We start from the raw sequence: 18261 nt of genomic DNA, 5'->3' as shown, positions 1-18261 counted from the left end.
TTCCTGAGGTGCAAAGCAAACAGCACATTGAAGAGGAACTCCTAGTGGCTCTACTCAGAAGGATGAAAACATCTTTAAACACTCCTGTTAACTTAATCAACATGACAGATTTTTATTTAAAAGGCTTCTGGCTTATTGGTGAGAACTTCTGCATTATCAAGTATGAGGTAAAACTTTCCTTCATTTAAAAAAAGAAATGCTGCCCTTTCACGAATATGGCACCGAAGGTGAAGAAGGAAGCCCCTGCCCCTCCCAAAGCTGAAGCCAAAGCAAAGGCTTTGAAGGCCAAGAAAGCAGTACTGAAAGGCGTCCATAGTCATAAAAAAAAAATCTGCACGTCACCTACATTCCGATGGCCCAATACACTGCGTCTCCAAAGGCGGCCCCAATATCCTCGAAAGAGCTTCCCCAGGAGAAACAAGCTTGAGCACTATGCCACCATTAAGTTCCCGCTGACAACCGAGTCAGCCATGAAGAAAATAGAAGACAACGACACTCTTTGTTCATTGTGGATGTCAAGGCCAACAAGCACCAGCTCAAACAGGCTGTGAAGAAGCTCTATGACATTGACTGGCCAAGGTCAACACTGATCAGGCCTGAAGGAGAAAAGAAAGCATATGTTTGACTGGCTCCTGACTAGTTGGGATCATCTAAACGCGTCCAGCTGGCTAAATCTAAATATATATTTTTTCACCATAAAAAAATTAAAAAAAGAAATGCTATTTTAAAATCCAAATGAGAAACTATTTGGAATACGTAATGTCCTCTGACCTAAGTTTGAAATGGCATATCCACAAAGCACATTCAGATAGCTGTATCAAGTAGGTATCAGAAAAACTCCTCAAAGTGAGAATGCCCAGGCATTCTAGATTTTGTTGTATACATATATTAATTAGTTTATAAAGATCCTTGTAAATTGAGCCTTGCTGGTGCCTAGACTTTCCCATTATGACTTTAATCTACTATTTAAAGAAAATAGACATTCTCATTCACCTATCCTCCACACACTGAAACCCTATTAAGACAAGTACAGACAGACCACTTTCTCAAGGTTGTTGAGGAAGTTATTGATTAATTAATTCAACAATATTTACTGAGGCCTTACTAAGTTAAATCACTGTTCACTGACTATGTAGCAGTAAGCTGAATAAAGTTGATTAGTGGATATGTATTTTGATGCTACTGGTGTTATGAAAAGGAAATTAATCTGTGCATTAGAATAGAAGTATGAGTGATGCCATTTGAGGTAGAGTGATCAGGAAAGACCTCAGTGTAGAGGACATATTTGAGCAGAAACATAAATGAAGTGAGAGAGTGAGTCATGTGAAGATATTAAGGAACACAGTTCCTGAGAGAGGAAAGAATGTCAAGTGCAAAGGTCCTGAGGTAGGAACATGTTTGCTGTGCTAGAGGAAGAACAGGTGGCCAGTGGGTGGTTTGAGCTTGGTGAAAACGAGAGCTAGTGGTAGGAAATGAGGCCAGAGAAATAGCCAGAGGCTACAAACTGAAGGGTTCTGTAGACCACATAAAGACTAGATTTTATTCTAAATGTCACAGGAAACCACTGGAAAGTTTTGAACATAGGAATGACATACACTGACATATTTTTGAGGGTCATTCTAAACACTCTAGGAGAATGAACTATAGAGAGATAAGAGAGAAACGGAGAAAACAAGGTCAGAAGCTACTGTAGTAATCCAAAAATATTAGAGATCATGGTGGCTGGGACCTGGAGGACTGATAGAAGTGATGGGATGAGTGAGGGTAGAATGTACAGGATTGGCTAATAGATGAAATGTAGTTTGTAAGAGAGAAAGTAAAAGATGACTACAGCTTTCATGACTTGAGCAAATGTATGAATAATGGTGCCTGACTTCATCTATTTGGGCTGCTATAACAGAATACCCTACACTGGTAGCCTAGAAATAACAAAAAGTTATTCTTCATTGTTCTAGAAGCTGAAAAGTTTGAGATCAAGGCATTGGCAGATTCAGTGTCTGTTGTTCAGATTCCAAAAATGGTAAGGGCCCATTTCCTATTTCTTAGGCAGCTGTCTTCTTGCTATATCCTCACATGACAGAAGGGGTGAAGGTTATTTCTCGGGTCTCTTTTATAAGAGTACCAATTTCATTCATGAAGATTCCACTCTCATCACTTGATGTCTCAGAGGCCCCACCTTCTCATACCACCATATTGGGGGTTAATATTTCAACACACAAATATGGGGAGTGGATGCAAACATTTAGTCTATAGAAGTCTCATTTCTTGAGAGGGAAACATTTGCTGAGATGGGAAACACTGGAGAAGGAGCAAGAAGGAGGTGAGTCTAGGGTTGATGTTTGACATGTTAATTTTGAGGTCTTTAATATAAATCCAAGAGTGATTAAGAGATAGGAGGCTGGAATTCAAGGGAGGTTGGAGCTGGAGACATTAAATTGTATTTTGAGCAAAATGAAATAATTTAGAGAGTGTAGATAGACAGGAGAAGGTGTATGAGGACTGACTTGTTGACATTATGATACATAGACATATGGAACAAGAAAATAGTAAAGCAGACTCAGAAGAGACAACCATCAAGGGAACCTAAAGCAGTTCCTGGAAGCCAAGTAAAGAAAGTGTTTCATGAGGGAGAGAATGATCAACTTTGACAAAAAAATGATGAGTTCGAGGAATATGAAAAATGAGGATTGGATTTAAATGTGGAGGTGACTTAAAGAGACAGATTTCAGTGGAGTGTTGTTGACAAAAATCATGTTGTAGTGGATTCAAGGAACAGTTGGAAGGAAAGAAGTGAAGGTTGTATAGGCAACATTTTCAAAGACTGGCTATTAAAGTGGAGTAATGAAATGTTGAAACAATGTTGGAACAAGGGAGTATTTTAGTGATTGGAGCTATTATAACATGCTTGCATGGTGGTGAAAATAATAGCAAAATAGATGCTGCATGAGAAAAGAGGGACCGTTATAGAGGCATTGTTCTTGAGGTAGTGTGAAGGGTATGGGTGATAATACATAAATATAGGAGCCAGGCAGTTTATCCATTGTAATTGGAGAGAAGGCAAAGTGCATGGGTGCAGATGGAATGAGATTGGAAGATGTAATGGTGAAGGAAATGGAAATTACAACTTTTTAAAATTGATTTTTCAGTGAAACAAGAAGTGTACTCATCAGCTAAAGTGAGGATTGGGAAAAGGTGTTGGAGTTTTGAAGCAGGAGGCAACCATGTGACATAGTCATCTTAGATAATGGGAGAATGATTTCATCATGGGAAAGTATAACCGCATTGTCAGGCAGCACTGAAGATCCAGGTGTGGCTCATAGTCATAAATCTGAAAAGAGCCCATCTCCATACCTTTTTCCATTCATATTTAGTAAGTGAGGTGGGGTCATGAAAAGGTGGCAAGATGGATTTAAACTAGGGTTGGGGTTTTGTCTACAACTACAAGCTGCCCTGGTCCAATTCATGATGATTCTCTTAAGACCATATAAGAAACAATGAAGTACATTGTAGCTGGTGGACTAGATGTTCAGTGATTTGGGAAGGAGTGGCTAGAGATAGAGCTGGGGAGATAAGCAAAGATAATCTCCAAAAAAGAAGAACATTTCATTTTTCAGAATTTTTCATGTGAATCAGTCTTTTGATAATCCTCAAGTTTTGTGATGGATCTTAATTACTCATATTTATTCCTAATCAGCATTCAATAAACTATCCCCTCATAGCTCCAAATTGGCAAGAACTGGCATAAAGCAAGCATACATCTGGATTTGGGTTTAATTGTGTGAGAAGAAGGAAACCGGTGGCAGAAGAAAGCAGTATCACCCAACAATCCATGAGGTCTTCAGCTATTCTCTGGGGCATTTATCCTTTTCCTTTTCAGGTGGGACTTACTTTTATATTATAAGAAAAGGAAATCTCAGAAAAGAAATATGATTATCCAAATGGATGCTAATAAGTTTTTATGGGTGTGAAGGGTGGCATTTGTACAATCTTTACTTTGTTATCTTTCTTAAGAAGTTAGTTTGGGGACATTTTCTAAAACAATCTTTAAACAAAAATTATTTCAATAAAAAGCCTCTCTCTGTGGAAGCATAAAAAGTCCTCTCTCTCTCTCTTTCTTTTTCTCTCTCCCTTCCCCCTCCCTCTGTGTGCCTGTGTGTGTGTGTGTGTGTGTGTGTGTGTGAGAGAGAGAGAGAGAGAGAGAGAGAGAGAGAGAGAGAGAGAGAGAGAGAGAAAGAGAGAGAGAGAGAGAGAGAGAGATTGCAGGCATGGATTCTAGCAACAGCAGCTGTTGGCATATAACTGCAAACTGCCCTGCATACCACAGGACAGCTCTCTGTGAATTCTCCAGAAAACAGCCTGTGTGTGATAGGCTCCCTTTTTCAGACTCTGCACTTTGGCAGCTGTTTTGCACACTGGCAGCTGTTTTGTTGAGTCTTGTAATTATACAAAATGGTGACAGCAGCCCAAACAACTTCCCATGTTTTCCAGCTATTCCTTGAGGAAAATAGGCAAGCATTTCCAATGATCAGATATAGAATCTAGGCTCTTAGTGGAAATTTTCATATGGCCCATATTATAAAGTACCATGTCATGGTGGACCTCAGAAACCAAATTAATGAGCCTGGGTCTTATCATAAAACTATCAGCAAGAGGGAAAGTAATGGAAATCTTTTTTCTTTTGGCTTAAAACAACATTGATCTGTTGTTTTTCATGACTCCATGTGTTAATTGGTTGTTCGGCTGGTCTTACTTGGACTCACTTCTGACGTGGTACTCTGCTGGAAGACTGGCTGGACAGGAAGGTCTGAGATGGCTTCAGACATATGCCTGATGGTTGGTACTGGCCTCTTACCCTCCATGTGGACTCTCATCCTCTAGTAGGCTAAACTGTGGTTTCCTTATGTGGTAGAACTCAGGGCAGTGTCTGACATGGACAAGGTACAAGCTATATGACCTCTTGAGGCCTAGGTTTTGGAACTCAGAGATTATCACCAGTTACATTGGAGTGGTGAAAGCAAGTCCCAAGTCCAGCCCAGATTCATGGGGGTGGAGAAACAGATTGAAACTCTGGGTGAAAAGAATGGCAAAGTCACATTGCAAAGGGGCAAGCATTCTGCAATGGGAGGACTTTGTGACCATTGAAAAATTACCACATCAAAAAACACTACTGCAATCCCAGAAACCACTTTGGGAAGTTTCATTCTAGGCTATGCTACTGTTTTCCCTTAAAAATTTTTTTCCCAATAGTGTACATATATGTCATTGTTTCATTTCATTTCATAATCATATTGTAGTCCTAGCTGACCTTTGTTGGAATAATGAGCATTCTTTTATATAATTATTATCTTACTTTACTAATTGCCAGTGTTTTTCATGGATAGCTCCAGTAATTCCTTGCTTATTAGTGTAAGCTGAGAAAAAAGTATAAAACTTTAAAAATATTGTATTTATTTTATTTTCCAAAGTATTAGCAGCAGAGGAAGAGCTGTTCTAGTCACAGCATCACTGAGGGAGATACCTTCATGCAAAGTAATCTTTCTGTCTCTTGTGGTGTCCAGGTCTGCCTGAGTGCATAAGGAATATTCTACCCATAGTCCATATCCAGGTCTTGAAATTGTCTTCCTGCTAGTGGGTGTGCTAAGGTATTTTACTATAGGATCCTTTCCACATCAGAAATATAGGCAGACTGCACTCTTTACAGAAATTGCATTCATGAAAATCCGTACACTTGATATCTTTAAGATGATATTCATATGACTTCTTTTGAGCTTCACAGTCAACTCCTTTTCTTCATTTTATGGTGTCTTCCATTAATCATATGCTTCAATCTGCAGTTGTACTTCTCCCAGTCTTTTCAGACACCAAAGAGAGGCCATCACCAACTGTTGGAGCTTGATAGCATACATTAGCAGATGCTCAGGAGTGGCTTAATCTTCTGTTTCAACATTTTTCTAGAGTGGCTTTCTGTACTTCAAGGACTGAAAAATTCACTTTCAGCTGGAATTCTGAATGGTGTTTGTGTTCCACCAATAATATGCTCTTCTGTGAAACTGGCATTGCGAACTGAGTTAAGTGGGAAGAGAGAAAGCACGTAAGGCATTCCTGTTGCTGTAGATCGTGATGTGTGCTATAGGAGTTTGGAACTGACAGCTGTAGCTTCCTGACCCTATAGCAGCTCCCTTGATAGCCCAGTTCTGTGGGGTTTAAGGAGCTGTCCCTTGAATCTCAGTCTAGAATTTGTTTCCTCAGTGCTGATGTCATACATAGCATGAGTTCCACCTAATGAGAGAAGACGATAGCAGATGTTAGAAAGACCCCACGACCAGGAGGTCTCTAGCTGTTCTCCAGGGCTTTGCTCTAGTTCCTTTTCCCTTGGAGACAGAGCTGAGTGGAGAAGTGGGTAGGGGGATTGGAGAAGAAAATGGAAGATACACACCACAATAATCTGGTCTAATGATGCAGGCCTTCCTTGGGTTTTAGCTGATCTTACACCTGCTATCACTGGCATCTACTGTAGGCGGTTTGCCTTTAAACATGCCTTTGTAAAACATGATGAACACTATGCTATATTATTTATATGCCTTATTTCAGTTAAGTAAATCTTTAGGATAACTTTATAAAACGGGTATTATTATTACACCCTTACAGATTAGCAAACTGGCACCCTGAAAGGAAATGGATTTGATGGGATTTGAACTGAGGTTTGAGTGGTTCTAAAGCCTAAGTATTCTTTAAGAAAGTCATGTTACCTTTGTGGGAGGGGGGAGGGAGCCAGAGAAAAAGATAGGAACTGAGAGAAGGTAATGAAATGGTAAATGCCTTTAACTAAGATTAAATGAGATTATAAACATGCCCATTTTCATTCTCCCACTGCCAATTAATTATTTTCTCTCCATCAACTGTCAGTTTTCTAAAAGGAAAATTAGAACACAACTGAGACTCAAAATGTGGTTTTGGGGATCAATCGTCTGTAGGGTTGTAAAACATTTTACAAACTTTTAAACAAACATTTTAGAAAGTTTACAGCTTTCAACAAATTTATCGATAATCTTAATGAAAATAAATTTACTTATTACATTTAATTTAGTTTTAAATAATATTGTAACAGAAGACATTAGGCAAGTGAGAACATTTGTACAAGGGAAATAGGCTAGGTAACTTTTTCCAAAATAGCTGTTTTGGCTATGTTATGCTTAGCATGTCAGAAAGACTTTAAAATGTGTTAATCATTTGATTTCTAAAACATACACATTTTAACATAATAAACTCTGATTTTTCAATTTTCTAAAAATTAATGTATAATTAATATACACTACTGTATTAGTTTCAAGTGCACAATAATGTAACACTTCTCTACATTACTCAGTGCTTATCACAATAAGTTTACTATTAATCCCTTTATTCTGCATCATCACTTCCCTACCCAAATCCCCTCTGGCAACCACCAGTTTGTTCTCTGTATTTAAGAGTCTGCTTTTGTTTGTTTGTCTCTTTTTCTCTTTGTTAATTTTGTTTCTTAAGTTCCATATATGAGTGAAATCATGTGGTATTTGTCTTTCTCTGTATGACTTATTTCCTTGCATTATCCCTTGTAGGTCAATTTTTTTAATAACTAAGAGCCTTAATATAGTATAACAACATTTTCACTTTTTTATGGTAAATGTAGTTTCTTATATTAGTGTTAATGATATATTTGTATAAAAATAAATTTTTCTTGTCAAAAATTTATATAAAGTCATGAAATGTAATTTTGCTGGTTTCCTTTTCAGGAGGATTTTTTTCTAGCCAAATAGGCACCTTTTTATAGGATAATTTTCTCTTTTTTTCCTTATAATTTGAAAATGATAAATTGTCTTTTTGTAGCCCTTTTATAACTTGGTCAATACTTGTGAGTTTTAATGATAGCTTTTTTAGAAGGAAGGTAAAAACAGTAGACTGACACTGATGGATAAGAATTTATATAGAATATGCAAAACCATAAGAGTAGCCTATTTATTTTTCCTTCAAAAAGAAATCACATAGAAGTATTTCTAGTTGCCCCTAAGCAAGTCTATATGTTTGTACTAGTCTTTACCTCCCTTGATCTTTCTTGGGCAGATTTTTTAAAAATTTTTGTTCTTAGCATGAATCACCATGATATAAAATGTATTTTTTAATAGTTTTACCCTATTTATCTTAGATTCTAAGTTTCACTGAAATATTTCTTTTAAAAATGGAAATGTACACTTGGTCAGAAATAATAATTTTCTAACCTGTCCCTTAAAAAATTAAGTTTCCCAAAGGGCCATTGAATTCCTTAAGGTCTTTAATAGTACTCTCATGAGATATTGTGGAGATTGCATTCAGAGATTAGCATTTTTACTATGTCAATGCAGTGATGTACATGGAAAAATTTTAAAACAACGTAAATGCTCCATTTTTATTAATACACATCTTGAGGTGGTTAAGGCACCTTATAAAATTTATTCTTCACTCCAGATGGCCATTTTGTGAAAAGTATGAGTCTCAAATAACACAGCCAAAATATCAAGTAATATTTTACTTTCTCATCAACTTTGTAGTTGCAAAACAGCAGTAAATATTGCATGTCAGTTTTTCCTAACTCTTTGAAGACCTAAAATTTCTAGACAGGTTTTGTGTTCAATCTTAATTGAAAATTATGGATTTTTCATGATGTGGCTAAGAGTATCCTTCATTCAGTATGAGGACACCAGAAATAAGAATATAAAATATCCTTGGCTTTTATTAAAAGAAAACTTAAGGGATGCCTGGGTGGCTCAGTTAAATGTCTGATGATTCATGAGATCAAGCCCTGCTTCAGGCTCTGCACTGACAGCTCAGAGACTGCTTGGGATATTCTCTGTCTCCCTTTCTCTCTGCCCCTCCTGTGCTCATGCTCTTTCTTTCACACAGTTACACAAAATAAATAAACTATTTTTTAAAAAAGAATAAAACTTAAGACTACCAGGGAAGATGGCAAAGTAAGAGGATCCTACGCTCAACTTGTCCCACAGATATAACTATATAACAGCCACATCAGTGTAAATAACCTGGAAAATGACCTGAAGACTGGCAGAACAGACTCTCTACAGCTGACTGGAGAGTATAGACCACATGGAAACTGGTAGGAAGGGCAGAGACATGGTCAGGACCTAAATGGACCAATGGGACTCTATGTGGGAGGGAAGGATACCACTCATGCAGACAGGGAAGAGGATCAGACCCGCATACCAAGCACTCCAGGCATGAGTAACCTGCAAGAAAACCAAAGAGGCATAATTTCATGAGTTCATAAAATCAGTAGTGCTTAAAACCTGGAGTTTAAAAATCAACTGGCTCTGCTCTGGGAGAGGTGGGAGGGTAATAGGTAGCTGAGTCTGCCTTTAAAGAGACAGCATAACAAGCAGCTCATGGAAATACAGTATAGAAGCAACAGTTTGAAAACTGCCTGGAATATGTAGGGGGGAGATTTGCTTACTAGTCTCAGAGCATGTGCTGGAAGAGCAGAGATTTTGGGGAGACTTCTCCAAGAACAAAGCTGGTGAATTCTATCTACCAACCCAACACTGCAGCCAAGATACATTGATTGCTAATACTCTCCTCCTAGCTGGCTAGCAAGACAACTTGTCCCCACCATTCTCCTGCTGAAATGCTCCCTCTATCCAAGCCTGAGCAGGAGTTTTCCCAGCCAGTTACATGTCTCCTCCCTCAGCAAACCAGCATAGTCCTTGCTATCACTGGATGCCCTGCTCCCATGTTCTTCTATGAACTGCCTCCTCTAATATACCCTTGGCTGGAGCCCATCCAAATAAGTACCACAAACCTGGCAGTGTGCAAGCAGCCCTGACTCGGGCCAGGACCAAGCCAAAATGACTACTGCTCCATGGAGAGGGGAAGAGAATCACACATACACCAGTCCAACTATGGCACCAGTGGGCTGGGGGCAGACATTAGATCTGACTTGAGGCCTAGCCATCAATGAAAGCTTCTCAGGAGACAATGCAAGGAAAGTGGCCTGCAGTTTGGTGCTATGTCATCTCTGGCACACACCTGGTCTGACTCACTCAAGCCCGTGGTAGGCCCAGATGGGCCCACTAACAACACCCCACGACAGGCAAAGAGAGATGTTGCAGACTAAAGGACTGAAGGGAAATGTGACTCAGCCAAAAGAATACAGTGTATGCAACACACATAGGAGACATTCCTGAAACATTGGCTTATGATGAGCAGGGAACATTGCACCACAGAGCACTATAGGACCTCTTCTTCAAAGGGACACTGCTTTCAATAGCAAGAGATGTAGCTTACTTTCCATAGCAAGAGATGTAGCTTACTTTCCTAATACACAGAAATTGACACAGGGAGTTAGACAAAGTGAGGGGACAAAGGAATATGTCTCAAATGAAAAAAACAGGACAAATAAACAGCAAGACAGCTAAATGAAATGCAAGTAAGTAATATGCCTGATAGAGAATTTAAATTAATGGTCATAAAGATACTCACTACACTTGAGAGAAGAGTGGGAGACCTCAGTAAGACCCTCAATAAAGAGATATAAAAGATAAAAAAGAACCAATCAGAGATGAAGAACTCAATAACTGAAATTAAAAATACACTATATGGAATAAATAGTAGACTAGAGGAAACAGTAGAACTCATCAGTTATCTGGAGGACAGAGCAAAGAAAAGCAATCAAGCTGAACAAGAGAGAGAGGAAAATAATAAAATATGAAAGGAAGTTTAGGTAACTCAGCAATATATCTCAAGCATAATAATATCTACATTATTGGGATCCAAGAAGGAGAAGAGAGAAAGGGAGCAGAAAATTTATTTGAAGAAATAATAGCTGAAAACTTCCTAAATCTGGGGAAGGAAAAAGAATCCATATCCAGGAGACCCAGAGAGTTTTCAACAAAATCAACCCAAGGAGGTTCACAGCAAGACACCTGGTAATTAAAATGGCAAACAAAACAAAACAAAACAAAAAAAAACAAACACATGATGACAAAGAGAGAATTTTAAGGGCAGCAAAGGAAAAGAGTTACGTATAAGGGAAACCCCGTAAGACTATCAGCTGATGTTTCAACAGAAACTTTGCAAGCAGGAAGGGAGTGGCATAATATATTCAAAGTACAAAGAAAAAATCCTGCAGCCAAGAATACTCTACACAGCAAAGCTATCATTCAGAATAGGAGAAGAGATAAAGAGTTTCCCAGACAAACAAAAGTTAAAGGAATTCATCACCACTAAAACAACCCTACAATAAGTGTTAAAGGGGACTCTTGGAGTGAAAAGGAAAGACTATAAGAAAGAATAAGAAAAGTAGAAAGCACAAAAGCAGTAAAATTAGGTCTACATATAAAAATCAGTGAAAGGAGTCACAGAATAAAAGTATGTAAAATATGACACCATATACCTAAAACGTGGAGGAAAAGAAGTAAAGAATGGAATCAAACTGAAGTGACCATCAACTTAATATAGACTATGCAGATGAAGTTATATACAAACTGCATGGTAACCACAAATCAAAAACCAGTAATACCACAACATCGTGACCTGAGATGAAGTCAGAGGCTTAAACACCTGGGCCACCCAGGCGCCCCCAGCATAAAACTTTCTATTACATGTAACTATATTTCAACTTATTGTTTCCTTTTATTATTTCAATTAAGTTTTCAAAATGTCTAGATTATTATGGGCATATTAAAAGTATGTTCCTTTATAATAGTCTTTTTCATTTGAACATTACTATTATACAAATTTGAAGCTAAGCTCTCAACCCAAACCTTGAACTGAAACAATTGGGGATGAATAAAATGCAGAGTTGTAGTTATTTTGTTAATTTGGGGATCAAAAGTGAAACCTAAAATGTTACCTTGATTTCACTAATGAAATACACTACCGTTTATCTAATTTTACAAGAAAACATCTAATAGTTTTTAAATAAATTACCATGCACCGAATTTAAATTAAAGCTAAATAATCAAATATAGGAAAATCTTTCTAGAATTGTAGAATCATGCATCCTCAAAAGAATTAAGTCAGAGAATAGCACATGAGAATCACTTTCAAGAATACCTAGAAAAAGTTACACTGATTAATATATCAAAGTATTATTATTATTACCAATATAAAATATTACTAATAAAACTATGTTAAAAGTTTCATAAACATGACACATTTTGCAACAATTACTGTGTTATTTTAAAAATAAATAAATAGCTTCAAAAAACAGTAATGCAAAACCAGACATGCAAAAAATAAAGAGAAAAAAATCCAAGTATAACACTAATGAAAGCCAGCAAACTGGGAGAGAAGAGAGCAAGAGAAGAAAGGAACAGACAACTACAGAAACAACCAGAAAACAAATAACAAAATGCTTATAAGTACATACCTATCAATAATTGCTTTGAACATAAATGGACTAAATACTTCAATCAAATGACACAGGTGATGGAATGAATAAACATGCAAGACCCAACTATATACCTCCTATACAAAACTCTTTTCAGACCTAAATTCACATGCAGATTGAGAGTGAGGGAATAAAAGAGCATTTATCTTGCAAATTGATGTGAAAGGAAAGCCAGGATAGAAATACTTAACATAGGACAAAATAGACTTTAAAACAAAGACAAAGAAGGACACTATATAATCATATAGGGAGCAATCCAACAAGAAGAAATAACAGTTGTAAATATTATTTATGTGCCCAATATGGAAGCAGCCAAGTACATAAAGCAGCTAGTAACAAACATAAAGGAAATAATTGATAGTAATACAATAGTAGTAGGGGGCTTTAACACCCCACTTACATCAATGGATACATCATCCAATCAGAAAATCAACAAGAAAGCAGTGGCTTTGAATGACACACTGAACCAGATGGCACTAATAGATATATTCAGAACATTCCATCCTAAAAGACCAAAATGCACATTTTTTTCAGGTGTACATGGAATATTCTACAGAATAGATCACATACGATGCCACAAAACAAGCCTCAAAAAATTCAAAAAGATTGAAGTTATTCTAAGCACCTTGTCTGACCACAATGCTATGAAACTAGAAATCAACCAGAAGAAAAAATCTGGAAAGAACCCAAAAGCATGGAGATTAACTAACATGCTACTAAACAATGAATGAGTCAGTAAAGAAATCAAAGGGGAAATTTAAAAGTACATGGAAACAAATGAAAATGAAAACACAACAATCCAATATCTTGGGATACAGCAAAAGCTGTTCTAATATGGAAGTTTATAGGAATACAGGTCTACCTCCAGGATCAAGACAAATCTCAAATAACCTAACCTTACACCTGACGGAGCTAGAAAAGCAAGAACAAACAAAACTCAAAACCAGTAAAAAATAAAAACAAGGAGGGAGGCAAACCATAAGAGATTCTTAAATACAAACTGAGGGTTGATGGGGGTGGGGAAAATGGGTGATGGGTGTTAAGAAGGGCACTTGTTGGGATGAGCACTACATGTTAAATGTAAGTGATGAATCATTGAAATCTAGTCCTGAAGCCAAGATTATACTGTATGTTGGTTAACTTGTGAAAAAATAAATTAAAATAGGAAGAAAATAATAAAGACTAGAGCATAAATAAATGAGAAATTAAAAAACAGAAAGATCAATAAACTCAGTAGCTGATTCTTTGAAAAGATCAACAAAATTGACAAACCTTCAGCCAGATTCATCAAAAAAATCTACACAGAGGTGTCAAATAAAATATGAAATAAAAGAAAAGAAATTACAACCAATACTACAAAAATAAAAATGATCATAAGAGAATATTTTGAAAAAAATATATACCAACAAATTGGACAACCTAGAAGAAACTGATAAATTTGTACAAATATATAACTTTCCAAAACTGAATCAGGAAGAAATAGAAAATTTGAACAGACCAGTTACCAGCAATGAAATTGAATCTGTCATCAAAAAACTCCCAACAGTGGCACCTGGGTGGCTCAGTTGGTTCAGCATCTGGCTTCGGCTCAGGTCATGATCTCACTGTTCGTGGGTTTGAGCCCCACGTCAGGCTCTGTGCTGACAGCTAGCTCAGAGCCTGGAGCCTGCTTCAGATTCTGTGTCTCCCTCTCTCTCTGACCCTCCCCTGCTCATGCTGTCTCTCTCTGTCTCTCAAAAATAAATAAAAAACATTAAAAAAAAACCCTCCCAACAATGTCCAAACAGATGGCCTCACAGGTGAATTCTACCAAATATTTAAAGAAGAGTTAATACCTTAAACTATTCCAAAAAATAGAAATGGAAGGAAAACTTCCAAATTCATTCTATGAATTACCACGCATTACCCTGGTACCAAAACAAGATAAAGAAACTAAAAAAAAAAAAAAAAAAAGAACTACAGGTCAATATCTCTGATGAACATAGATGTAAAACTCCTCAAAAAAACGTTAGCAAACAAAATGCAAGTGGAATTTATTCCTGGGATGAAAGGATGGTTCAATATTCACAAATCAATCAGCGCAGTACGTCACATCAATAAGAGAATGGATAAAAGTTGAATAATCATTTCAAGAAAAAGCATATGACAAAGCACAACATCCATCCATAATAAAAACCCTCAACAAAGTAAGTTTAGAGGAAACATACCTCTGCATTATAAAGGTCTTCTATGAAAAACTCATATTCAGTGATGAAGAACGGAGAGCTTTTCCTCTAAGATCAGGAACAAAACAAGGATATTCACCTTCACCACTTCTATTCAACATAGTACTGGACATCTCAGCCACAGCAGTCAGACAACAAAAAGAAATAAAAGGCATCCAAAATGGTAAGGAAGAACTAAAACTGTCACTATTTGCAGATGACATGATATTATATAGAAAACCCTAAAGACAAACAAAAAATTACCAGAACTGATAAATGAATTCAGTAAGTTTGGAAGATATGGTGAGTAGTGAGATTAAACCCTGCATCAGCATTCTCTCCCTCTCTCTGATTCTCCCTTGCTTGTTCGTTGTCTCTCGCTCTCTCTCTCTCGCTCTCTCTCTCTCTCTCTCTCTCTCTCAAACTAAAGAAAAATTACCACTTAAAACTGAACCAAAAATAATGAAATACCTAGGAATAAATTTAATCAAGGAAGTGAAAGACCTGTACTCTGAAAACTATAAAAAGAAAGATGAAAGAAATGGAAGATGATACAAACAAATGGAAAGGTACTCCATGCTCATGGATTGGGAGAACAAATATTGTTAGTGTCCATACTACTCAAAGTAATCTATAGATTTAATGCAAAACCTATCAAAATGCCAAAAGCACTGTTCACAGAAATGAAACAAACAATCCTAATATTTGTATGGAATCACAAAACACCCCAAATAGCAAAGTAGTCTTGAAAAAGAAGAACAAAACTGGAGGTATCGCAATCCCAAATTTCAAGATATACTACAAATCTGTAGTAATCAAAACAGTGTACTACTGGAACAAAAATAGACTGATAGATCAGTGGAACAGAATAGAGAGCCCAGAAATAAGCCCCCATTAAATGGTCAGTTAATCTTGAACAAAGGAGGCAAGAATATACAATGGGACAAAGACAGTCTCTTCAACAAATGATATTGTGAAAATTGGACAGCAACATGCAAAAAATGAAACTGGCCCACTTTCTTATACCAGAGTAATAAACTCGAAATGGATTAAGGACCTAACACCTAAAACCATAAAAATCATTGAAGAGAGCACAGGCAGCAATTTCTCCAACACTGGCTGTAGCAACATTTTTCTAGATATGTCTCCTGAGGCAAGGGAAACAAAAGCAAAAATAAACTATTGGGACTACATCAAAATAAAAAGCTTTACACAGCAAAGGAAGCTATCAATAAAGCTAAAAGATGAGCCAGTGAATGGGAACAGATATTTGCAAATGACATATCCAATAAAGAGTCAGAATCCAAAATACATAAAGAACTTATACAGCTCAACACTATGAAATCAAATAATCCAATTAAAAAATGAGCAGAAGACTTGAACAGACATTTCTGCAAAGGAGATATACAGATGGCCAACAGAGAAATGAAAGGATGTTCAAACTACTAATCATCAGGTAAATGCAAATCAACATCACAATGATATATCACTTTACACCTGTCAGAATTGCTAAACTCAACAACACAAGAATCAGCAAGTCTTGGTGAGCATGTGGAGAAAAGGGAACACTTGTGCCCTGTTGGTGAGAATGCAAAGTGGCCCAGCTACTGTGGAAAACAGTATGGAGTTTTCTCAAAAAATTAAAAATATAGTTACCATAGAGCCCAGTAATTCCACTGCTGAGAATTTACCCAAAGAATATAAAAACACTGATTTGAAAATATATATCCTATGTACAGCATTATTTACAATAGTCAAATTATGGAAGCAGCCCAAGTGTCCACGCATAGATAAATGTATAAAGAAGAAATAGTATATATACAATGAAATATTACTCAGCCATAAAAAGAATTAAATCTTGCCTGGTGGCCAATATGGATGAAACTGGAGGGGATAATGTTGTGTGAAATAAGTTAGAGAAAACAAACACCGTATCATTTCACTGTGGTGTACAATTTAAGAAATAAAACAAAGAAACAAAGAAAAAAGAGACAAACCAAAAAACAGACTCTTCACTATATAGAATAAACTCATGTTTACCATGAAGGAGGTCAAAGGTGGTTGGGTAAAATAGGTGAAGAGGATTAAGAGGACACTTATGATGAGCCCTAAGTAATGTATAGAATTGTTGAATCACTATATTGTAAATGTGAAACTAATATAACAGTGTATTTTATCTGTACTGGAATTTTTTTAAAAAAGCAAATTCAAAATAAGAAAGGATATTGTTCCTTCATTATTATATGTATAAATTAAGACTATATTTTATATTACTAACCATAAAATCCCCTTTATAAAAATAGTAATAAAGCTATAATAATACATGTACTTTTTAAGTACATTTCCCATTTCCCCATCTCCCATTTCCCTCCAGCAGTGTGGAAAAATGATGATGAGGAGCCCAGGGAGCTGTGTAAAATGCTTCTGGAAACAAATGTTTTTCATAGCTTTTGTTCTATCCTCAATGAAGATGTAACAGCCTATTGTAATAAATGGCTGGGAGTAATGGAATAGGCATGGTGTTTGGAGTCGGCCAATCTGAAGTACTAACCACTGGTTAGATGAAAACTGAAATCTCCACTTCTTGGAGATTTCCTCTCCTCTAGCTTCCAGCCACACTGGCTTCTTCCATATTATTTGAGTATACCAAACCTCCCTCTTGGCCTTTCCTTTGCTATTCTTCTTGCCAGAAGTGCTCTTTTCTCAGATATTTTATGGCTATTTTCTCACTTCACTCATATGTTTAATGCTGTCTTCAATAGCCAAATTATGGAAAGAGCCCAAATATCCCACAACTGATGAATAGATAAAGAAGATGTAGTTCATATATACAATGGAATATTACTCAGTGATGAAAAAGAATGACATCTTGCCATTTGTAACAACGTGGATGGAAATGGATGGTATTTTGCTAAGTGAAATAAGTCAGTCAGAGAAAGATATCATATATTTTCACTCATACGTGGAATTTGAGAAACCTAAGAAGACCATGAGGGAAGGGAAGAAAAATAAGTTACAAACAGAAGGAGTCAAACCATAAGAAAACTCTTGAATACAGACAACAAACTGAGGGTTGATAGGAGTGTGGCTTGGAGGGCGGAGAAATAGGAGACAGGCATTGAAGAGGACACTTGGTGGAATGAGTACTGGGTGTTGTATGTAAGTGAGGAATCATGAGAATCTATTCCCAAAGCCAAAATTACACTGCATACACTGTATGTTAGCTAGCTTGACAATAAATTATTAAAAATAACATAAAATAAAATAAATACTGCCTTCTCAGAATGGGCTTCTCTGACCTTTATAAAGAGCTCCTGACTAATTTCTCATCTTGCTTTATATTTTGTTCTAACACTTTTAACCACTTGACATAATATTGAATTATATTGTATTATATTACTTTATATTAAATTGTATCATACTTTTATATCTACTTATAATAATTTGTATAACTATTTACTTTTTTGTCTCCTTCCTGGAAATCTAAGTTTCATGAGGTCAGGTCATTTGCTTGTCTTGCACACTGCCTTATCTCCAGTGCTTTAAACAGTGTAGGCAAATAGCGGATACAAAAACATTTGTTATATGAATCAATGAATACATGAGTAATATTGATTTTGCAGGATTCCTTTAGAGAACTAA

General features: G+C 36.5%; 1 pseudogene; it reads left to right on the top strand.

The window, feature by feature from the left end:
* Nucleotides 1-215: 215 nt before the first annotated feature.
* On the top strand, nt 216-640 carry LOC115284246 (annotated as a pseudogene).
* Nucleotides 641-18261: the final 17621 nt, after the last annotated feature.

This window comes from Suricata suricatta, chromosome X (assembly GCF_006229205.1).
Source record: "Suricata suricatta isolate VVHF042 chromosome X, meerkat_22Aug2017_6uvM2_HiC, whole genome shotgun sequence".
NCBI classification, from domain to species: Eukaryota; Metazoa; Chordata; class Mammalia; order Carnivora; family Herpestidae; genus Suricata; species Suricata suricatta.
This window is presented reverse-complemented; position numbering and strand designations above follow the sequence as displayed.